At 40.9% G+C, this 25,424-nt stretch overlaps 1 long non-coding RNA gene across 1 annotated transcript; it reads left to right on the top strand.

Annotated features, from left to right (window-relative positions):
- Positions 1–1,225: 1,225 nt before the first annotated feature.
- Positions 1,226–24,657, top strand: LOC148189524 (uncharacterized). The gene is made up of 3 exons (XR_015776518.1): positions 1,226–1,582; positions 23,307–23,393; positions 23,862–24,657. It is a non-coding gene; the product is annotated as an uncharacterized LOC148189524 (long non-coding RNA).
- Positions 24,658–25,424: the final 767 nt, after the last annotated feature.

Genomic DNA, 25,424 nt, shown 5'->3' with positions numbered 1-25,424 from the left:
GTGTTTTGTGATAATGGTCTTTATAAATTAAATTCACTTGACATGTTACAACCATACCTAGTATGATACTACAAGTCAGCTGTACACTACTCACCCTGACACTAAAAAAACCTACATATAGGCCTTTTCACTAGTGGAACTTTTCAGTGAAGAATATTTCTAATATTACTGACAGTTTGGCTTAAATTAAACTATTTACCGGAAATCATTTTTCGATGCTACAAAACAGTAGTTGCCAGCTGCACAGCACAACCTGCAATGTAGACTACTGTTTCAAAGCAGAAAAGAATAATGCATTTCCAGTAAAACTGCTATTTTTTTCCAAGTATGAAACTATTTTTTAGTTTATTATCAATTAAACTATATGCTATTGGACTGGTACTCAGACTAGTATAATCCCTAAAACCTTTAGGGAACCTTTGTATTGGTCTTACTACAGAGAAGTCGAGCAGTGCATATTGGCGAAATCACCTGCTCAACCTAAATGACAACATGCGGAGATAAGTAAGCTAATAAAGTCTTTATAAGAACAATGCTGTGCAAATAAAGGTCTAAATTGGTGTTTCTAACTTTAATATTGCCAAACTTGGAAAAATGTTCATAAAAGCAATGGCTCACTCTAGGCCATGATGTAGTGTTATCATTTTACAGGTAAGGAAACTTGTTTGGCCCAACACAAAGCATATATATCACAATATACTACTGCCGGTTGTGAGGCTTTGCTTAAGTTACCAAGATAAAGAGGAGCAAAAACTCCTGAGAATTGTTCGCATTGCAATTTGAAAATCGGAACTGTTTCTTGGGTTTTATTTACAAATAAAAACATTTAAATTATGTGTTTACACACATAATTAACACAACCCTCAGCTACAATAAACAAAACAAACAAACCCGCTTTTCAGGGTCGTTATTTCTGATTCTATCAGTTAACACTCTCTCACACTAATTTAAAAAAATAAGTGTGATTTAATAAACTAAACTGATTCATAGAGAAGACATCAACTTCAACAGCTGTTAGGGAAAATATGTCATATTGACATCATCAAAAGCGTATATACGGTGTCTGTTCCTCTAAGGGATTTTAAAATGACTCTGGATTAGATTATGTCATTGTGAGCTCTTCAGAGTGTTATATAACTTGTGTCTTTGCTGAAGCTAAGTAGGGCAAATGTGACGAACAGCTATGTCACATAAAGCACCACCGCCATGGCACTCATGAAGACACTTCTCCAACAGGAGAGCACACAGAGATTGCACGAAGGCTGCATATGCATGATGGAACCACGCTACAGTGATCACGCTCGCTTGCTGTGCGCAAGATTGACTTGCATGCATCTTCTCTTCATTACTTTTTAAATGACTGAGGAGTGGAGGAGGAAGCTGCTTGTATTTTTGGCAAAGTCTCAGAGCTCGGCAGCTGCCTGACGCATGCTGTGGCATCTACTGTGCTGATGCCAGGCGCAGTTACGTCAAAAATACTGGACTTGGTGAACAGACCTGACTTAAAACGAAGCGCCACAGAGCAGCATGTAATGCTGATGTACGGACTCTAATGCTGGTAGTGAGAGGAATGGCAAGTCTAGTGAGTACACAGGCCCCCAGCCATGGAAGCCTTTTGTGATCCTTAAGTGTGTATTTATGAATAATTCATACTTTCATTTCACACTGCTCTGGTTTTCGATTTGATTGAAATGTACAAAAAAAAAAAAAAAAAAACGCAAAAAAATTAAATCAAAATACACCACAGTGGAATTTGGCTAAATTGTGCTGCTGAGACTGATTTTTAAAACTATGTCTCTGGGTGAGAACGGGAGGGTTGCTTTATTTTTCACTTTGGTTTTGATTGTTTATGGATCATCCATATAGAGATGAGGCTTTGCTGTCTAAACAGAATACATAAAGATGCGTGTTTCCACTCCTTCATGTGCATTTGTGCCTGTAGCATTGGGAGAAAAACAACTTATGAACACCACTTATTTAAAGATAGCATTTTGGCAAGCAGAAGGAGAAGCATACGGCTTTGCAACAACATTATGCCCTGCAGCAACAACAAAATAACAATGAAACAACTTTTTGCAACAAGTTTTTTGCAGGATGCATAGCTGCAAATTTTGCTGAAAGGCAAAAACATTCTATAGTGTTGTACCCCATCTCCTGTTTATCCATGCAAACGAAGATTCAGGGAATGAAGTCTCCAGTGTCTTGTGCTGGCCTAGATAGGATTACAATCAAAGGGAGCAAGAGCAGAGAGCCCATCCCCTTTGCTGCAAACAGAATGAGTAAACGTTCCTCCTTGCGCTCTCCTCTCTGAGTTCTTGTCAAGACAGCAAAGTGGTGCTGTGCCAGCTCTGAAGATCCCGAGCCTAGCTTTCACTTTTTGGTTGTCATGGCTAATGAAAAGAGAACATGAAAACTATGACAAAGACGAGCGCAAAAGAGAAGAAAGTGTAGGAAATGAAGCGAGAGTGGGAAACGTGTGTGATGCTCCTCACTTTATTTAATGAGAGCAGAGTGTTCTCAACCACTGGACAGGCTGCAGAGATGCCGCGGTTTAATAATAACTCCCTGCACCGCTCATCTCAAGACTGAAAGAGAGGAGAAAGTAACACGCAGAGCCGACTTGCTCATTCATCATCTGCATCAGCCTCCGGATGCATGGTCATCTGTAACTGTCGGCCAGATAAGAGCCACAGAGGTTTGAGCGCAGATGTGACGGGCAGAAACAGGTGCTTGATCTATTGCCACATATGCTGAGCAGTGTTGAGACGCTGGAGCAGAAGGCTTTCCAGAGGGCTCCAGCTCCGGCTCCAGCCATCGAGCGGAGCATTTGCAGTCTGTCCAACTGCACATCAACAAATTAAAACTCTGATAAGGACGTTAGCCTGCTGGTGGAGATGATTGTGGAGCTGCTGTATGTCCTCTAAAACACTTTCTTGGTTCCCTCAGGCCGTGCTGCAGATTCACTGTGTTCAGGGAGTGTGTGAGGATGATAATAACAATGTGATACTTCATTGATCCCCTTTGGGATATTCTCTTTTCACCGTATATTCCAAAGGGAGGTGAGAGTGCAGGTGTAGCTAGAGCTGGGGGGGATCAAGCGCCTTGCTCAAGGACACCTTAGAGGTGTCAATGTCTGCTTAAACAAGCGTTTAAAACAAGGTTCTCTGGCTGACATATGACCTTACATGTAATTGGGTTTTTAAGTTGCTAGCTGGTGGCCTGCCCGTCTATCATCAATCAATCCACGCCTCTGGTCCACACTGAAAAATCTCAACTACTTGATGGATTGCCATGGAATTTGGAGACTGTCCTCCAAATTAAGACCACATAGGTCTTTTGTACAAGGAACTCAATGCGATCCATAATAATGTCAATGTTAGGCAGTGACCTCTGGTAGCTGTAGTAAGTCACAGCAACGTCTGGTTAGTGGATATGTCAAAAACACAGGACTTTGGGTCAGGAGATCACTGTTTGTGTCCCATGTGAAACCAAAAGAAAATGATGAGTTATTTTAACTTCTTAACATAGTAGATGTATGCCACGATACATATGTCCTGTTTTGTGACATTAGTTCAACACAAACATAAGTTTGTGTTGAACTAATGTCACAATGTCTCCCAAACCATGACCTTTAGTTGTTTTAATGCAAATATGATTGTTTTAAAATGCAAACCACGTGTCTAAACAGTCTAATCTTACAAACTTTTTCCTTCCAAGGGCAAGGTGCTCAAATTTGTACATATTCTATGTATTTTGAAAGGCTGGGATCATGTGGCTAATTACTGACTGGACACAAAGAAGTAGTCCTGAGCAGTCTTGTAAGGAGACAGGTTGGGGTGGTGGATGGGTCACAAAAATCTGACTCCCCAGGGACTTTCCCTGTCAGATGCATGTTAAAAACTATGTGAACTTTGAGTCGTTTTAAGATATGCCTTCGACACATGATAAACCTAACACCCAACGTCATTCGTGGGGCAGTAATTCACATCACATAAACTGCTGTGCGTGCATTCTCACAGTATATCATACAACCTGTTCCGAGTTGGTTTAAAACAGTATCAGTTTAAGGCCATAAATGACCTACTCTGTCAATTAGGTCTGACAAAGGTTGAAATGTTATCCCAGGAAATGTTCCTATAGGTTGCATCAGAGGGATGGAAAAAAAAAGACTTATGTGGTCACATGGATTGGACAATATTTTTCATCTTCTTCCACCATCAGGTATTTTTAGTGATGTGTCGCAACATAATTGGAAGGATTGCATAAGATTTAATGAAGATATCGATGATGGAAAGAGGATAATGTTTTTTTTAATGATTTTGGTGATTCTCAGTCTTTTTCATTAGCACCACAATGAGTTTGACATTTGTGGTTTTGAGTGAAATGTCTCCTTGATGGACTGCATTCCCCTGAGGAAGAATTCTTATTACACTGGTGATCCTCTAGCAACATGTTCAGGTCATTTCTTCAAATTTCTTAAATTTAAACTTCTAATACCTCAAAACGTGCATTCTCATCAGCCTCACCGTTTGGTGCATTAAGTGCCAATGGTGATAATGGTAAACATTATATCTCCCAAACAACCTCAGGGTTCCCACATGTTTTAACCCCATTTCCATGACTTGAAGTATTTAAATTAGGTAACCTTAGGCCATTACAGGGATCATATGTTTTAAACCATAGCCAGATAATAGTATGAACCGATTTAATATGTTAAGTGTTTCTAATTTTTGTTTTACTAACTGCTTGTCTGCTTTTTATTATGCTGTTCTCTGTGTCTGGTTGGTGGAAGACAGTTCCAGCCTGGTGGACAAAAAAAAATTAAATCAATTCTAGTATTTTCAAAATCATGAAAGTTCATACTCTAGTGTGCTAAGATAGGCGTTGTCATAAAAATGTGGAAGAGAATACGGTATAATACACTGGCAGTATGTTTAGTGGTCTTTAAGTTGTCTTGATGCTTTTTCTCTTAAGCATAGCTGACCAGCTCCGCTTCCTTGATGTTGCCAATGTCAAACAATTTTGTCCAGAGCTGTATACATCCAGAGAGACCAGGGTCTAACTCTCTCTTGAGTCATGAAATATATGTCATTCAAAAGACATACATTATTAAACATGCACTTCCAAGGCATCTGCGGATCAGCAAACTGCTAGTGCTTGCTAACTTTTACTCGCTTGTTAGACATTCTTGCCGTCATCTAGCTCCAGGTCATGCATGATACTAGTGACATTTCAACTGTTACTGAGCGCACCACTAGATTTAAACCCTTTGAAAGCTGGATCAGCATCATTTTTCCTGTGCTGCATTCACAATCAATTTAACCCCTTAATACCTGAGCAAATTCATTTGATTTCTTTGAAAAGGTAGTGACCAACTTGGCAAGAAATGTCTCGCAAATTTCAAGAAATTACAAATAGGTGACAAGGAAATGACCACAAAATTAGTTGCAAAAAAGAGAGGGGGGTTAGAAAAATATTTGAAAAATTTAAAAAAGTGGGAAAATGTTAAGAAAATCTATACATTTACCATGATTATATATTTACAATTGTGTTACAGGAAAAAAAAAACCAACACATTTAAAAAAATAAATAAATAAATAGTTTTCAGCACTTTTTTTGGGTCATTTGTTTGTTTTAGTTTTTTACTTTTATTTTTTCCCCCTTATTTTCAGGTAACTTTTTTTTCTAATGTCCTGCTAATTCGTGGGCCATGTTTTGGTAAGATGCTCATGCTAAGAGCACAAGATACATAGGTATGTTACAAACAGACATAGGCTTGTAAGAGGGAGTCCACACACTAAAGTTTCAAAAGCCAAACTGGTTTATAGTAAAATAAGTGGGGTTTCAAGAGGGAGTTAATGGTGTGAGGCATGGATAAATCAAAGTTTGTGTTTGAGTGCCATACAATAAGTAAACCTTAATCAAACTGCAAAGACATGGAGACCATGAGACAGAGAGGATAATGTTGAGGTTGCTCAGGGAGACAGAGCTCAGCCTGGGAGAGCAGTCCTTTAGTACCTTTTGCCATTCCCACCTCTCAGGTGCAGCCAGTTGCTCTGATGACTCCCTCTAGGCTCCTGCAAGGCAGCAGAGCGCCACAAAAGGCCAGAAAGTGGGCCATCACAGTATGCATGTTTACTGTCACTCCCCATACATTTCAACGTAGAAGGGCCACATTAACTTCCAGACACAAATAGATCCCACCTCAATAACTTCAGAGTCAATCTTCAATCTTTAAACTGAACTTTGACTTACAAAACGGCAGGGCTTGCCAATACCCTGCCAATTTGGGACTGAAGGGGGAATGGTTCTGAAAATATTGTTTTCATTCTTGCTTGTATAACTGCAAATTAACAATGGAGGGAAAAGACAATGGATTTCTTTATAAAAGGCTTTTCACAATCTTCAGAATGCTGTTGTTAGCCAGATATCTGTGCAAGTTTCCTACCCCACACTGTTTCCTGCAGCCCTGTCTCACATTAAGACGATGAAATGACCACAACCTTGTAACAATGCGTTACGTGGTGGTGGCACATATTGGGTTAATATCATGTTCCAGCATCACAAAAACAATGGCAGCGGAGAGATCCTGTTTTGTAGTGGTCACACAAATTCCCTGGATTATGTCAGGCAATATGTAGTGTTATGATGGAATGCAGTCCATGTAGGGTGGGGCTGTGGACTTTTACCCAGGAGGCAGCTGTTTGTGTCCTATGTGAAACCAAAGGTCACCTGCTCTTTATGTTGCATAGTTGCGTGAAGTTGTAACACACTTTTGTTCTGTGCTAAACCTTACTCTAGTCCAGGTGTATAAGAGCACATAAGGATTTAAATTTATTGTAAAATAAATTAAACAGAGTAAAATTTAGTTACAGTAAATGGCGCTTGACCAACCAAAGGTGAACCAAAGGCAGAAACAGAGTTTAGCCAATCACATAAAAAACAAGGAAGCAAACCAAAAGACAGTCATTAGGCCTGACTTCTCAAACTAAACAGAAAAAAAAAAATCACCCCTACACCTTTCCGTTAGTGTTATCTAGTATAATATTATCTAATATTGCATATGTACAATTAAATTTAGTGTACAAGGAAAAGTTCACAGCCAAAACTACAAGCAAACTAACACACAAATGGGTTGTCTAATCCCAGCGCTCTTAAACACAATTTCACAGAGCTTTACAAAGTTACAAAATGAGGAAATGCTATGCTGTCAGCATTGACCCCAAAGTCATCCCAGAAAACCCTGATGGTCAGCAGACCAGCCCCTGGATCAGCCAATCTGCAGCCCAATCCTTGCTGAAAACTGGTAGGCAGGCAACACATGAATTCTCATAAGGAAAGACACCTGTCACTTCCCTCTAAAAACATTATGCCAAAAACTATATGAATATGGCTGGCCATAACACTGAACATTATTTTTTTTAACCATTTCTATCTGTTCTACACAATGTGGTGTTAAGAGGTTGTGGGTCATTTCACATATTGATCAGGTTGCCTTTTTGCCACAGCAAGTGACAGGGTAGACAGGGTATAGTTCCATGGATGTTTTTTTTTTTTTTTATTCACTTAATTTAAGATGTATGTCTCATATTAATGCGATGTATTTGAAAAGAATCCCATTAGATTCCCCAAATTCACATTTGAAAAACTCAACAGCAACGTGACTGCCCAGCAATAACATCCCAGTCTCTCTGCAGAACAAACTGTGTACGATTTTCTTTGCAATCTGTTTTTTGCCAAATTGTTCACAGGAAGGTCTTTGGACACATTGCCACTGGGTTTTGCAAAAGCTGTTATTCAATGCTTTGAGCAGCACAAATGAAATTCCGTCCAGTGCAATCATGTTAGTGTGCCGGCACAACTTCCAGATTTGGGTTATCTCAGAGCCCGAACACATAAAACCAAAACTGTGCCGGTAGGTGGTGGTGGTGGTGGGGGGTGGGGGATTTTGTTTTGTGTGTGTGTGTGTGTGTGTGTGTGTACTGACCCCTAAAAGTGGCTGCAGTTTAAGAAAAAGATGCGGGAGACTTTTCCAATCGGGTGCATAAATACACACTAACTGAAATCTGGCATGTTATATTTTGGCAATCAAACGCGACAGGGTAGTCGTTGTCCTGATAGCATGTTTGTGTCTCAAACAAAACACCCTTACCTTCACGTAAAAGCAGTGGGGGTTGTTAATTTATGCTGGGCAGGAGATAAACAGTGGTTACTGTGAGCATGAAAGCAGCAGCTGTTTTGAGACATTTCATATTAGTTCCTCCCTCGGGGCTCGGTTTTATTTGTTCTGTCTGAAATGGGTGTGCCTTAAAATAGCTTGATGTATGGACCCTACGGTACAATTCCTGGTAGAGTTGATAGCGCGTTTGTGTTTGTGTTTGCTTTTGATGTGATATACAGTGTCTTGCAGGTAAAGATCTCTCAGGGCAACAACAGACCATTCATCATCAGATGTACAGGAGAAAAACTCCCACAGATAAAACAGACTGGAGTACATGGAAATAAACCACAGAAATAACGTAGATAACCTGTTGTTTGAAGATATGCTAACATGCCAGACAGTTTAAACCACTGAGAAAAAAAAGAAGAAAAAAAAACATGAAATGATTGTTGCCTCTGTGGTGGAGGCTGTAATTGTATTTTTGTGCACCCGAAGGAAATAGGAGTAAAAATGAGCTCGGCCTAAACCTACAAAAATTGCTGTTATCTGTCACCATTTAAACGCAACTCTGACACCAATAACTTGATTTCTCTCTTTGCACGCATCTCCCCGAAGCTTTTCTTATGAGAAATCATTTCACTACGAGGGTTCCAGTTTGCCATATTGAACCTGATCCCGATAATGGAACAATGGCAGGAACTTTAGTTAACATCAAACATCTAACCAATGAAAAGCGAGGCTGCCGCCACCGCTGCTGTTGCCGCCGGCAGGAAGGGCTACACATTGATTAGCCTCGACCTGTTTGAAGAGCCGCAGGTATGGATGCAGCAGGCAGACACCTTGTTATAATTGTGATGAAGCAGCTGTCCTTGGCAGAGCTGATTTGGATTACCTCTCCTCTTTGTAACCCTGACAGCCCAAATGAAGAAGCATTCGATATCTCTCCTTGGGCAGCACCTGGGTTGGGATTTTAAGCGGGTAAACATTAATTAATCACGCCGGATAACGGACAGCCACCCTTTTGTAAGTGTTTGGGACGGAGACAGACGCTTATTTACCTCGATGTCATTAAAACCGGCAGTCATTTGTGCGCCTAAACCTCTTGCTTTGTCACACAACAAAGATGCAAATCTCACTTTCCATTTCTGTCTCCCCCACTTTTGTCTGTTTTGTCTGAAACATGCATTAGCGACTCTCCCTCACCCTGACTCATCCTCGCTCCCTCGGAACGCCGAGCACTATAAAGCGGATCAAGAATTAATGCATTTGCCTTCAGTGGAAAGTTGTTCAGAAAAGTATGCTCATTAGGCCTCCGTCTGTGGCCCGCACAGAGGCCAGAGGAAGCAGACAGAGCGGTGGGAGGAGATTGGCGGGGTCATTATCTACCCTGTTGCTGCACTCCGGACTTCAAAGTGGGCTCTGCTACAGCTGTCACCACTGCTCCGTGTGGCTCGGACACGCTCTTGACAGCGAGGGCAGAGGCTACAGGCTGCAGCATGGAGGGGAGCGCCGACGCTGTAGGGTTCATTAACACAGGAAGCTTCAATCTCTCTATACCTCTCCATCTTTATCCCCCCCTTCCACCTGTTCCTCTTTTTCTGTCATACAACTGGTTGAAACCCTTTTTTTTCACTCTTTTCCTACGACCTACACCACTATCTCACATCACACATTGCGGTATTACAGGAACACAGAGGTGTTAAAATCTTACCTGTAACATCTTATTCTCTGTGTCTGTCTTCACCTTTCGTATTCCAGTCTTATCCACTGTTGCTTTCATCTGTCAAAGGTTAATTCATTTTTTTTTACCTCACCCAGTTTTCCCTGCCTCCCCATGCAATATCGCCATTTAGTGGGTATTTCTTCGCCTCCGTGCTCTTTTGTCCTCACTCGTCCCGCGCACTCCTGTGCTCTTCAATCGGTTCCCTTTAATGACGATGAAACAAGGTAAAGTGCAGGTCCCGACACTATATGGAACGAGGATTAATCTACAATAAATGATGGGCTGCATTGTTAAGTGTATGTGACAGCACAGAGATGCATGATTGAGCATACATTTTGTGAGATTAGGTGTGTGTGTGTGTGTGTGTGCGCATTGGTGTGTGTGTGTGCGTGTGTGTGTGTGCGTGCGCAAGCTGTTGTCTCTGAGGCTTTGTTCACACTGCAGTTCAAAGACCTCATATATTGGTGGCTTACATTCTTTAATGTGAATGTTATCTGTTAAAACATGCTATTCATGTGGTGGTGAGAAGATCGTGCAAAGCTGCGATATCCAACGTCTTCATATCACATATTGATGCTTTGTCAGTGGATCCTCATATTTACATATTAGATAGTAAGTGTCCTCCTGTGTTTGCTGTTGACGGTCCGGGACACTTCAGCCAACACCACAATGTCAACAAATCACATACAGGTTGAGGCAAGTAAAGAACGTCTTTTGGTTTAGAATTTAAAAAAAAAATAATCATGTTTTGGTTTTACATTCATATGGAAAGGGAACACAGGGCTTGTGGGTGAAAGTCCTGGGTATGTTGCAACCTTCCATCTCCACTCCCTCCCACTCTAAAGTGAGTTTCCAGCTCCATATATTACGTTATAAACAGCAACATTTCCAACTGATGCCATCCAGTGGCACATCCTATCATCGTGACAGGTGCCGTCTGGCTGCGATATGAACTGATGTCAAAGGTCCTCATATTATACTGCTGTGACAGGTGTCATCCAGCTGACTGGAGGCATATTTTAAGACCACAATAAGGTTCCATCCAGCTGGATTACAAACTGATGCCACCTTGCAGTTTATCATACCACCGTAAAAGGTGGCTTTTGTCACTGGTGTCTGACAAAGAAATCACAGCAGCGCTATTTTACGCCTTTAGAGTGAAAATGGACTGGTATATCACAAAGGTATTTTGTAGCTTTTTTTAATCACTAGTATAGCAATGTTTTTACAGATGTGTCCCCATTAAAGTTATTGAAGATATTTGATAGGAAGGAACTGTATTCATCATATTAGTATGTTCCCAAGGATTCACATGATGCATTTAAATAAACAGCACTGCATGTAAAGTAAATCTTTGTTTACAGGTCCAGCATGTAGGGTTTATTGTCATTTATAGGGTTACAGACTGCAACCAGCTGAAATTTCTTCTGGAGCCAGTGTTAGATTTGTCTGTTCTGGGCTGCTCTAGAAACAAAATGGTGGACTCTCTGGATGAGGACTCACCCTGGATGTGACATAACTGCCTTATTCCAAGTTGAAGAAAAGACAACAAGGTGTGTTTCAGGTTTCAAGTTTCAGGTGATATACAGAAATGAAAACATAGTTATTAATCCAGTTTCTGCCATTATGTCCCCATGAGTCCTACACACTACACCTTAAAAGAAAACACCACAGGACATTATAAGAAAATGTCATTGTGCCCCGCTTGTGCAGGTTGCAAATCAAACAATCACTTCAATTAAAAGATAATTTTAAATTAAATTAAAAACAAACTTGTATCATATACTTTTTATACAAGTTTAAACACAACTTGCAAATATTAATTTTATAATATTGTAAGATCCTAATGATTAATATAATTTATGGATTAACAGCTTGTCTATGTGTCATTTGTGCCAAACTATCACACATTTCAATGAATAAACAAAACATGGCATAGAGAGCGATGAGAGCATGGCCATAAATTGGAAATTTATAATTTGGAAATGTAAAATTCTGTCTTGTGTTTGTCGTGCCACCAACAGCAGGGTGTTATAACACTTGGCGCATCTCAAGGAGCGTGTTTACACCTGGTATTATCATGCGTCTCAGGTGATCTAATCACAAGTTGACAACTGTACGTCCATCTGTTCCCACTTGCCATTATTAATACATCTCCACATGTCATGAGTGACCACTTGTGCATAGATCTCACTTCTCTTTTTATGCAAATTAACACTTGAATAATTTCCATTTGCAAAGACCAAATGTGTTGTTGTTTACAAGTAAAATCTCATATAATTGTGGGCTGTGCACAGCATGTTAACATGCCCCCCTTTGCCTCCCTCTCTCTCAGTTCAATTCAATAGGCTTTACTGGGAGGACACTCGACAAGCGTTGCCCAAGCACAATTACAATACAACAATGAATAAAATTAACAATAGCATTAACAATAACATCACATAACTAACAATATTAGAAAAATAGAATAAAATGGTTAATTATAATTGTAAAAAAAAAAATTATATATACATATAAAAATAAATATATGTGTGTGTGTGTGTGTGTGTGTGTGTGTATATATTTATATAAATATATAGTTGGTAAATATACATACATATACTATATACATACATACCCCAATCAATCAGGATGCATGTTAATATCCAGCCCATTCTCATGACAAACTCCTTTATACCACTGATTTAACAGTGCTTTTGGTGTAAGATCGCAATGCTAAAAGCCAGCTTTTGCATTTGCATGAAATGCTGCCGGATGGCGTCAGGTGAGAATTCGGTCGGACAGAATTTGTGGATGGCCAGACACCACCTGCTACATGAGCATGATATGCACATGGGTGGTGTCACTTGAGAATGCGGCCAGACAGATCTTGTTGCGTCTGCATGAAACATAGCAGCACAGTGTGAGGTTGAAACGCTGCCAGTAGCAAGGCAATGTAAGGAGCGAAAGGGTGCCTTCGGGCCGTGGAAGAATCTAACAAACCCACGACTTTCATTTGGAAATCTGATGTTCGCTTCCCGTCTGAATGTGATGTTTTTCTACACCTTACGAAGTGTCTCCTTCCCCTAATGCTAACCAACCATGCCATCATTTGCATTCATTGACATCCTGGTGTTGGTTGCCATTGAGACATAACCATGTGCAGCATCATCCCACCATGTGCTTGTGTTGACATCACTGTAGCACCATCCCAGAATGTAAAGAGCAGATGCAGAAGGATACTTTGAGCATAATATGTAGACGCATACGTCTGCAGTAAACAGGACGTCAGTATGAAGGTTTTTGCCATGTTTTATAAGCTCCTGAGCATAGGAAGATGGTGAAAGTTTAAGTCAAAGTAAAAGAGAAGTAGCATGAGGGGAAGTAGAAAGAGGATAAAAGTAGGTTGCCTAGGGTGTAAAAATTATCATTCACTTGAGTCAGCCATCATGACTCCAGAGCCTACAGCAGCGTTACTGAGCCAGCATTAGGAAGACCAATGAGACAAAATAGAAAAGAACTAAAAAACAAAAGTTATATCAAAACTGGTAGATTAATTATCTGGTGCATCACTGCCTACCTGAGCCCTCTGACCTGAATGACTTTGGACTCATTAGTGGACATTTCACTGGACCCATCTCAGTGAACAGTTTATTGGACCTTTTCTGTTCAACAAGAAAAAGAAAAGTTACACATTGTTTGTTTTATCCACCCACAACTTCGACTGCACACCCCGCCGTCTGTCTCCAGGTTGCCTCTCCTGAGGTTACCTCCATTTATTTTCTTTACGTCCTGCTATTTTTTTTTCTTTCTGTTGAGTTTTTCTGTCTTTTTCAAGAGCTCGGGGTAGGTCATGAACCGATGTTGTTGTGTATCTGCAAAGCCCTTTGAGACATTGACTCGATACATTATCTAAGGAAAATGGGATGGAAACAAACAGAAAAGGAACCATCTATTAAGGGATCTCTTTTGTTTCTTACACTGTGAAGGCGTTACAGTCAGATATCAGCTTGACTGGTATCAGGCTGAATCCTGGAATAACACCCCCAATATCCCCCAAATTATAAGAGCTGCAAAAATTTTAATATATATACATAGCAGTACAAGATATGTACTTGAGAGAACTAGTGGGACATCGTGCTCTTCCATTTGTAAACATACACTTCATGTCGGAGAGTGTTCCAACCACAGGCTAATTAGGATCCCCCCAGGTTTGTGGTAGTAACCCAAGGCACAACAAGCAGGAGTCTGTGTTAGGGTATCTATCACGGATTGAGAGGGCCCCGGGGCCTGACAGCGGTGCTATCCGTCATGTTCCTGCTATACCGGGACACAGGTGGCATGCAGGGACTACGGCTCCAAGACAGCTAGGCCTCCACACAATGACACACACAGAGGGAAGAGTGCTAATGGATGCTTACATGAGGGCAGATTATGTAAATTCCTGGCACTTTAAGTCATACAAAAGGGAAAAAATGTAATGTGAGATGACTTGAGCATCTCTTGTTATGTGGGAAGTGTAACAGCGTGTGACATTCTCTTGAGGATTAGACAAAGCCGAAAGACAGAACCATGATCATTAATTAAACTGTGATGCCGTTATAGCTGCGCATCGCATTAGCAGGCTGGCTGGTGCCATCTTGGTCATAGCCCAGCTGCAATGGATTCAGATCCAGCGTCTGCAAACTCACTGATAATGGCCTCTCTTAATTTCTTGAATTTTAACAACCACACTTTTCTTTCCAGTTTGGAGATGCTCATTTGTAGTTTGAATTGAAACTTTGGAGGAAAAATCTTAACTTTCTGAAAGCCATTAAACCGAATAATAACTGTCATAAAACTTCCAGTTTTAGAAGAAGAAAAGGAAGCAATAACAAAGTGTAAAAAGCCCTTCATTCATATTGCAACTCTTCTACAGCAGAAGCAAAATTTTGTAGGTACTGAGAACATCAAAGGCACGAAGAGGTCATAGATTTTGCACAACCTGGCAAACCTGAAAGTTCCCCAATTAAAAGCTCAAATTGTATCTACCCATAATTAATTACAAGCTAAACTAAAAGGATATGTATATCAATAAACATGATAATTGATAAATGTTTTGGAAATTTGTCATTAAAGATTAGAAAATTTTAAAAAATATATAACGTTTACAAAATGAAAAAAAAAACAGATCATACTCATCCTAAAGATTTTCAAATGTAGAAAAATCTCAGCAAAATATTTCTAACACTCAATTTTTTTGTACTATGCACATTAATAGTTTTTTAAAATTATATTATTTTTTATGAGCAGAGTGCAAATGTGTAGCGATGGACTGATCATTTGTTCCTCTGGTACCACTGTGTATTTTTTCACCACAGGTACTGTAACATGCTGACGTAATTATGAGTGTACAACATGATGAAACATCAGAATCAGAATCAGAATCAGAATCAGAAAAAGATTTATTGCCAGGTATAGTTAACACAATACGAGGAATTTGTTCTGGTGGGTTGGTGCAACATAAATATAGAAAAAGAAAACAGATAAGATAGAAGATACAAATATAAAATATAAAATATAAAAAGTATGAGTCTTACAGTGCAAAACAAAACAAGTAACACAAGTAACAGTGTAACAGTGCAAGAAACAGAACCATGGAATTAAAGTATATACAAGAATGGTTGGAGTGCAAGATATATATTGATATTTACATTGAAATTCACATTTATACAGGTTTGAGTGCAACTTTATGGTGTGGATGTGCCGCATGACCAGCAGCAGTGCCGGTGATGTGCATTAATGAATACGTTAATGTAACGTACAGTCTATGAGGAGAGTGCGTCAGTGGGGGACCTGGGCCTTGTTTATGAGGTCGGTGGCAGACGGGAAGAAACTGTTCTTGTGGCGTGAGGTTCTGGTCTTGATGGACCGAGCCTCCTGCCAGAGGGGAGTGATTGGAAGAGTTTGTGTCCAGGGTGGGAGGGATCGGCCACAATCTTACCTGCACGCCTCAGAGTCCTGGAGGTGTACAGGTCCTGGAGGGAGGGCAGACTGCAGCCGATGACTTTTTCAGCTGAGCGGATGATACGCTGCAGCCTGCGCTTGTCCTTGGCAGTAGCTGCAGCGTACCAGATGGTGATGGAGGAGGTGAGGATGGACTCAATGATGGAGGTGTAGAAGTGCACCATCATCTTCACTGGCAGGTTGAATTTCCTCAGCTGCCGCAGGAAGTACATCCTCTGTTGGGCTTTTTTGGTAAGAGAGCTGATGTTCAGCTCCCACTTGAGGTCCTGGGTGATGATGGAGCCCAGGAAGCAGAAGGACTCCACCGTGACCACTGGAGAGTCCCTCAGGGTGATGGGGGTGAGAGGGGCTGTGTTCCTTCTGAAGTCTACTATCATCTCCACTGTCTTTGGGCGTTGAGCTCCAGATTGTTCAAGCTGCACCAGGACACCAGACGGTCTGTCTCCCTCCTGTAGGACTCATCTCCATCAGAGATGAGCCCGATGAGAATAAATGTCGCCCTTGAACTTCCAGGAGCTTGACAGACTGGTGACTGGAGGTGCAGCTGTTGGTGTCAGGGAGAATAGCAGAGGGAAAGAACACAGCCCTGAGGGGATCCAGTGCTGATAGTCCGGGAGTCAGAGATGTGTTTTCCCAGCTTTACATGCTGCCTCCTGTCAGACAGGAAGTCTGTGATCCACCTGCAAGTGGAGTCTGGCACGTTCAGCTGGGAGAGCTTGTCCTGCAGGAGAGCTGGGATGATTGTGTTGAAGGCAGAGCTGAAATCCACAAACAGGATCCTGGCATAGGATCCTGGGGAGTCCAGGTGCTGGAGGATGAAATGCAAGGCCAGGTTAACTGCATCATCTACAGACCTGTTGGCTCTGTAGGCAAACTGTAGGGGGTCCAGGTGTGAGTCAGTAATGTCTTTCATGTGTGGAAGCATGAGGCGCTCAAATGACTTCATAACCACAGAGGTCAAGCCGGCCAGGTCTGTAGTCATTGAGTCCTGTTGTCCTCAGCTTCTTGGGAACAGGGATGATTTTGGAGGCCTTGAAGCAGGCAGTGCAGCATGTCTCCAGTGAGGTGTTGAAAATGTCTGTGAACACTGGAGACAGCTGATCAACACAGTGCTTCAGGGTGGATGGAGACAGAGTCCGGCCCACTTGCTTTGCGGGGTTCTGCCTCTTGAACAGTCTGTTGACATCCTTCTCCTGGATGGAGAAAGGTGTCACTGAGGGGAGGGGAGGGATGAGTTGGGAGCTTCTGAGGTGGGCAGCTGTGGTGGCTCCTGCTGAATGGGGAGGTGCAGGTGGAGGGTTGAGGCTGGTCAGAGGTGTGATGGGGGATGGAGTCAGGACTGTCCCATTGTCTTTCATCTACAGTAAAACTCATTCAGGCTGTTGGCCAGACGCATGTCATTGGCAGCTTGTGGGGCTCTGGGTTTGTAATTGGTTAGCTGCCTGAGCCCCCTCCACACAAGAGGCAGTGTCACCGGCTGAGAACTGGTGTTGGAGTTTCTCAGAGTACAAACATTTAGCTCTTCTCACCTCCTTGCCTAAAGCATACTTTGCCTCTCTGAAACCGTCTCTGTTCCCACTCCTGAAAGCTGCCTCTTTGTCTGACCTGAGCTGTCTGAGTTTTGCTGTGAACCAGGGCTTGTCATTGTTATAACTCCACCCTGGTCCGTGTTGGTATACAGCTGTCCTCACAGAAGCTGATGTGGGGACGTCACAGCATCTGTAAACTCATCCAGAGTTTTGGTAGCAGTCCTGAAAAACATCCCAGTCAGTGCGGTCCAAACACGCCTGGAGATTCTCCACTGCTCCACTGGTCCACTGTTTTGATTCCCTCACAACAGGTTTACAGAGCTTCAGTTTCTGCCTGTATGCAGGAATCAGATGGACCATCACGTGGTCCGAGAGTCCCAGTGCAGCAACGGGGACGGCGTGATAGGCACCGCCAATGTGGTGTAACAGTGATCCAAATGTTCTCCTCTCTGGTGGGACATTTGATTAACTGTCTGTATTTAGGAGTTCATGTGAGAGGTTACCTTTATTAAAGTCACCAAGCACAATGACAAAAGAGTCGGTAAGGTCCGCTCCACACAGAGAATCTGGTCAGCGGCGTGCGTTGTGCGTCCTGCACGTTAGCGGACGGTGGGATGTAAAACACCAACCAGAATGAATACGCGAACTCACGGGGAATAAAAGGTTTGCAGTTGATAATAAAAGATTCCAGATGAGGAGAGCAGTGCTGAAGGATCACTGTCACGTCGTTACACCAGCCACTGTTCGTGTAAAAACAGATACCTCCACCTTTCATCTTGCCGGACAGCTCCGTGTGGCGATCCGCTCTGAGGAGTTGGAATCCTGCCAGCTGCAGCGCAGAGTCCGGTGTCGTTCCACACAGCCACGTCTCCGTGAAGCACAGAACAGAAGATGAAGAGAAGTCTCTGTTCTTCCCCAACAGTAGCTGAAGTTCGTCCAGTTTATTTCCCAGTGAGCGCACGTTGGAGAGAAATATCCCAGGTAAAGGTGTGCGACGTCCGCGCTTACGGAGCGCACAAGCGCACGCGTCTCCCTCTCCTCCGGCGCTTCACTGCATGAGCCAAAGTGAGTGCACTTTTGACCAGAATGTCCAATAAATCTACGGAAGGCGCAATAAACTCTGGGAATAAATCATCAGGGGTTGGGGCCCTGATGATGTTCGCATAAACTCTTCTCTGGTGTAGGAGCTCTCAGAAAACTGGCAAAACGCAGAATTAACAAACAAAACAAGACAAAACAGTGCGCACCAACACACCGAGGCAGCCATCCGCGGCGCCATCTTGTCTACAGGAAACATAAGCCTCAGCTTTCTACAACAAAAGGAGAGAATGTTCTAGCTATTATGCTTTTTCTAAATTTTAGATCAATATATAAAGGACTATGGAAACTGCGAGGAAATAAAGTAATTAAGGAAAATACCAAGTTTGTATGGCATGAAAGGTATAGGGTTAAAACAGACATCCTGTGCATGACTGTGGGAAATCGTTGTTTGCATAATTCTGCTTAAATCTCCAATATAAAGCATAATAGCTAGAGTAATCATTCTTAATGCAGCAGAAAGCTAAGGTTTCTGTCTCTCTGGTCATCACGTCATCACCTTAGCCTCACCTTACATGTGGTGAAAAGGACTATTTCACCAGAATTAAGCTGGATTTCCCTGTAATGGCCACATCCTTTACATTGATCTAAAATTAAAACTAAAAAAAGCCAAAATATGTGAGTTTTTTTTTTTTATGTAGCAGAAAGCTAAGGTTTCTGTCATCGTGTTATAAAACTTGTAATGACATCAGTCATTACTTGTGGTGCAAAACCACACAAAAACACTCCACTGCTGCCAGCAGAATAAGTGATGAAACTATCAAAACGTGTTTGCACTGCAAATACATTTATCAGTTATATGGTTTATGGACTTGCATGACCTGTTAGCTTAAGTTGAACAGATTTTAGGGATACTGAGCATTTGACAATATTAAAAAAAATGACAATAAAAGAAAATACTAATGCAAGCACTGGCAGAGCATTTGTTTTGCAGCATTATGTGGGCTAATCTGAAACAACGCATCGTATTTGTAAGATTATTTGTATTGTATATATGTTTTGTGTGCAAGGTGTTAGTCTGCAAAGTAACTAAAAGCTACAGCTGTGATTAATGATATTGTATTTTAAATTCAGTTGAGCTTAAATTGCATAATTTTTGCCTGTGTTGCCATTTGACAAAAAAAGAACCCAAAAGGAAGAAATGTATATTTCATATTTGTTTATGTCATGATGGCACTCTCTGTCTTCGCATTATTAAGTCAAAATGACGTTGGTTCTTCATTTGTCTATATGAGGAACTCATTGTCTTATAGTCAAACAAATCATTTCATAACTGCATATGCATAAATCAGCAATGTTGCAGTTGTATAACTGGCTCATGGTGACACTAGTCTGCAACAGTGAAGTCTTATCTACACACACGGTCGCATGTCATCTGTTGCATCTTTGCTCGTTAAAAGGGACATCAACCGATCATCTTCCAGAGAAAAGAGCGCTGCTAGCGTCAGTGTGCAGGCTAGTTAGCTAATTAGCTGTCAGCAGCACACCTTGAAATCGTACCTGTAAATGCCAACATATGTTAGTTTAAATGCTGTGGGATGAGGAAGCTGATGAAGTGGGTCTTAATCTTAGACATCACAGCTAGCGAAACACAGCATGTCCTTCATGGCTTGAACGCTACCGGAAAAAGTTTGTTTACTTGTCTCTCTGCGTCCTGTCAGACAGTCAGACACGTAGACGGACCGCCTACACAGAGGCTGAGAGACTGAAGATTTTACCTTCTTTTCCATATAAAACATAAGCAATGAACAACAATTAAAAAAACACAAACTCAACATGATCTTTGACTGCAAAAATAGATGAAGTTGGACATTACAGGACTTGTTAGCACTATGTTTATTCTCTTCAAAGGCAACAAACCCGCCTTCCAGCTCCTCTAAACTTGCCTGAGTCCAGACCTTTGAATTCGGCTACTACATCAAGTTCGAGTTTGATTGGTCTGACATTGTAATGTTAAACTGTAGTTTTCAGGGTTAACATAAAAAAAACAACCAATGAGCACCATGATGAGACTCACTCAATTTGCACTAAGGGCGGGACTAATGTAAAGCACTGTGAAGTCCTCCATTATATAAAATGTGCTGTACAAATAAAGCTGCCTCACTCTGCCAGGATGCAGTTGAAGGAGGTGGAGCAGATTTGACTTATTCTTTCTATTCATTAGTAACAGATTCTTATATCCCGAACATTTAACAGCAAAACATTTTTCAATCGCATATGTAAAAATAATGATCAGCAAACGTTTGTAACTGACTGTCAAATGTATAAAGGAACCCTATGTTGCCCTCTGAAATGTTAGGAAGTATAAACATCCTTGACCTTTTTTTTTTTCCCTAACACACATTTTCCACACAAACTTGGCAAACATGAAATCATGTTGCCAGTCAAAATATTTTACACTGAGCGCATATTTGAGAGAACTTTTTAACTTTTGGTCCTCGCTGGCATCGGTTGCTCCGGTCAGTTGTGCGAGGCAGAAAAACACAGAAGGGCATTTCTTAATGAGTGTCTGCGACTTTCAGCGGCACATCCTGTTGAACCATTGCTTGAATTATTTACACTGCACTGCAGTCTGCAATCTAGGACTCCTGGCTGGGACACTTGGAGTGATTGTTCTTGAATCTTCGGGTCCCAATTTTAATGGTAAGAAAAAAAAATTAAAATAAAGATCATGACCTTTACTGCATTTCTGCTACAAACTGGCTAAACAGCACTTCTAATCGGGATGCATTCACCATGCAACCTCTTGCAAAAAGGTGATACTCAGCAACTAGTGAGGGGCTCATTACTTCAGCCTGAGTGTTCCTGGGCTCACAGTTGAATAATGAGGCTATTATGGAGATATCCTCCAAGAAAAGCTGGAGAGGTCTCGGCTCCCAGTGCTGAGGTAGATTGCCAAGCGGCTATCTCCAACCATAAAACAAACTATAGCATTTATGTATCCGCAATGCATTGCAGCTGGGGACTTTTCCCAATGCATTTGGTGCTATTTGTAAAGTAGTAGATGCACAAATGTGACTATCATTACTTGGTACAGCATCTAATGAAAAATGGATGCCTTGTGGTTTGAGGGCCTGTTGGAGCATTTTTGTTTTAAAAAAGGCTGAATCTGCCAGACTTGGAAGCATTTGTATCCCTCAATTGGGCAATACCAATAAGTATTTGGGCTATCGAATCCTAAATCGTATTTGCGGATGGTGGCTACTGATCCAAACAGAGATAGTGAGGCTCCTCTTGACACCCGAGCTGCATGTACATCTCCGCTCCGTCTCTCCATTCTGATGGCTTTCATTTTAAGGATGAAGAAATGATATATTAAAGTTGTGGGCCCAGCTTGACTCCCTGGGGAACTGTGCCTCATTATCTAAGAAGCTGCTTACACTCCACTGCTTAGCTCATTACAGATGGTAGAGCACAAAGAAAGAAAGAGAGAGAGAGAGAGAGAGAGAGAGAGAGACAGACAGACAGACAGAGAGAGAGAGAGAGAGAGCTCTGAGGGTGAAAAGTATCAGAAACACTCTGCCTGAGTTCCACAGTTTTCTTGCAGAAATGAAAAGTTGATGTAGTATAATTAACTACATGCTCTTCCTAACCATCTGCTTCTTGTTGCTGCTTTACTTTTTCAACCTGGAGTAAAACGGTGGACAAAAAAAAATAGATATGTGTGTATGTGTGTGTGTGTGTGTGTGCATTCCAGATAAAATAGAGTTTGGGCAATTAAAAAATTAAAAAACAGAAAAACACCTCTGGCTTCACATGATTATTGTAAAAATATACTGCAGATAGAAAGAAACCAGAAACAAAAAAATAATAACTTTCTCATTAATGATGTATGGGTCAAGGTTTTAATACCTGCACCAACCTGAACCTTTAACCCTTTGAAACCTGGATCGACATTACTTTTTTTGTGCTGCCTTAAGATGCCTATCACAAGCAAACATTTAAGACCTGGAAAAAAGGCAGTGAGCAAGACACTGGTAAAAGGTGACAAGAAAACGACCTCAAAATTAGTTTTAAAAAAAGAGGTAAAGAGAGATAGTTATGAGAAACATATCAAAAAAGGCAAAAATGTCCAGAAAATATATATTTATGATTATGAAAATATTATGTTTAAAATTATGTGACAGAATATATTTATACGTATGTTTGTCAAATTTAATTTTAGCACTTTTCTTTCCAAGTCATTTTCCTGTTTTTGTTTTTTATTTTTCTTTCCTTGCTAATTTTCATTTACTTTTTAGCTGTTTTTTGGGGTGATTTCTTGTTAAGTTTCTCAGTGCAAAAGTGCCAACTTTATGCATTATAATGGCATAATTTTCAGGACTGAGATAAATACTGAGTGTCATGGCACTCTCCAGGGCATGCGTGTTTTTGAAATAGAGAGCGAGAGTGACAGTCAGTGCATTTCCATCCAACTGTTTTATGCATCTTTTCAATGTGTGCATAATAAAAACCTGAGCGGGGGAAGAAATCTTAATATATTGCAAAAAAGTTTAAACACTTGGGGGTGTATCAATAAAAGTCAATGTAACTAAGTGCAATGGAAAAAGATTCAGTGAATAAGACCCCTCTACACCTGCATTAAAATGCATTTTGGGTTATTGGTTTGCCATTTGATACTGCTTGACCGCATAAAAGCACAGGTTTAAATGCACTCAAAACGCATTGAGGAAGGATTGTGATCCGATTGACCACATGCCTTGTGACCAAATTAAACTCAAGTGTCAATGCAATTGCTTTTTCAATGAACATACAACCACTACATGGATAAGTGACTGTTCAAAACCATCTTCTCTCCCTCACCTGACAGTGAAGCAGCGGGACGCACGGTGGTCTCTTTCTCATCTGATGCCAACACTACCGCAGTGTCCCCCTCATCTGTTGATCACTCTTTCAGGTCAGTCTGTTACATCCTCATGGAGCTTGCTTTTATCCCCTAAATCTTCCTAACTGTCTATAAAAACTATGTCATAATAATATAAGATTTTTTTTTTTTTTTTTTAAATCTAATTTTTATTTTCACACCAAATAATTCAAGAACCAATCTGCAATTGAAATGGTTTGATCAGATTATTTGAAAAGAACAATCTCAGGATCAAGATTGAGATCTATGTTCTTTCATCACAAATACTTGTATCAATACATTTTACTCTAATTAAACTTGTTCTTGTAAAAAGTGCATTATCTCTACAAGATACTCTTTGCATCTGAGTCGACCAACCCTACCACCCACCCAAAACCTCTTTCTAGTAAGCTTAACTGAACCTGCTTGACCCATGGACTATGGGTTGATTACCATTACTTCTCAAACTGCAGCTGTTCTGTGACATTATTCTAATGCACTTACATTTGTTTTCTATTTCAGCCTTTGCAGAAAGGTTACTTTAACATATCCTGTTGCTCTCCTTAATGTGACAACAACACCAACAGACACTGTGAAGATTAACATCTACAAAGCCCTCGATAAGGAGGCTGGAGTTGGCCCAGATCAGAGGTTATCGGCATCACGGATTAATGGGACAAACACTAAAACCTCAAATTTGAGTCAACACGGTGCCGCAATCTCCTTTGTATTCAGCCTCTACCCTCTGCCCTTAGGATCACATTCCTGATCTCCTGCTACAAGCACTTTACCTCCAATCCGCCAGCAATTTCCTCAAATATAACAAATGCAGAATTAGTTTGACCTGCAGCGCTGGGGAGGGAGCCCACACAGTGTATATAAAGAGCTTTCAGGGGAAGCAGCAGGAGGAAAAAAAAGCCTTTAAATGTTTTGTCATGATGCCAATCAAAAATGAGACATGTTTTCCCCAATCTAAGCGCCGTCAATCTCACCGTGCAAAGCTGCCGGACCACAACAGCACTGCACATCATCTTACTGCTGATTTAGGAGCGTTTTCTCTCCCAGCCAGAACCTGCCTTCAAATTGTTTATTTTAAAATGGGGAGATAGATCAAAAGGCTTGCTTTGACAAGCTAATATGACTGCAGGAGCCCTTGACACCAAGGGTACAAAGAAAAGGAGGGAAGAAAAAAAATGGCTTCGTTGTCTAGAGAATTTCTAATGACAGAATAAAAGACACTTTTTACATTTTTGAAAATAAATTTTTCAGCATTTTACAGTAATAAACTGTTAATAATAATAATAATAATAATAATAATAATAATAATAATAATAATGATAATAATAATAATAATAATAATAATAATAATAATAATAATAATAATAATAATAATAATAATAATAATAATGGTACACATTTTCCAGACTTCAGAGGGAAAAAAAGTAATTTTATCAGATTAATTTGGTCAGCTATTGGACACATGCAGTGAACTATATGGCTCAGAGAAAATAAGAAAAAATAAGAAAAATAAGAAACAAGAAAGTAAAAATATTTACTGTTACGGTTTCCAACAACGGCCTAACTGCATTTTACATCAGTGTGTAATTTCTCCCAGCATGACATCATGTTTGCTTTCCTGCTTATACAGACACATCTACAGTTGCTGAAGAGTGATTTTTTTCCCCCCACACAATAGGGGATCAGCAGGCATTAAAGATAAATGGGAAAGGCAGCTTGAACAATTTGAAAACTCTAAGAGGGAAGAAGGGAGGGGATGGGGGAGGCAATTTGCACTCCCGATTTTGCTATTACCAATGCATGAGGCATGATACCAAGCACTTTCAGCAAAGTCTTGCAATGTTTCACTGTGGCATTTGGATAATTGGCTGGGGAAATCGTTTTCTGCAATTAACAAATTAAAGGATTTTTAATGCTGTGTTCACTCTCTCGTTCCCAGGGAGAGCGGGCGCCAGCTCTGCCACCTTGCTTTTTTTCTGCCCCCTTCCCCTGCAGCAAATCTGCATCCAGGTGATGCTGGTGACAACCTTTACAGAGCGTGAGGCTGTAGCTTTATTAATACGCCTG

Source organism: Plectropomus leopardus, chromosome 5, assembly GCF_026936395.1.
Source record: "Plectropomus leopardus strain MGB_pleo_1.0 chromosome 5, ASM2693639v1, whole genome shotgun sequence".
Taxonomy (NCBI): Eukaryota; Metazoa; Chordata; class Actinopteri; order Perciformes; family Serranidae; genus Plectropomus; species Plectropomus leopardus.
This window is presented reverse-complemented; position numbering and strand designations above follow the sequence as displayed.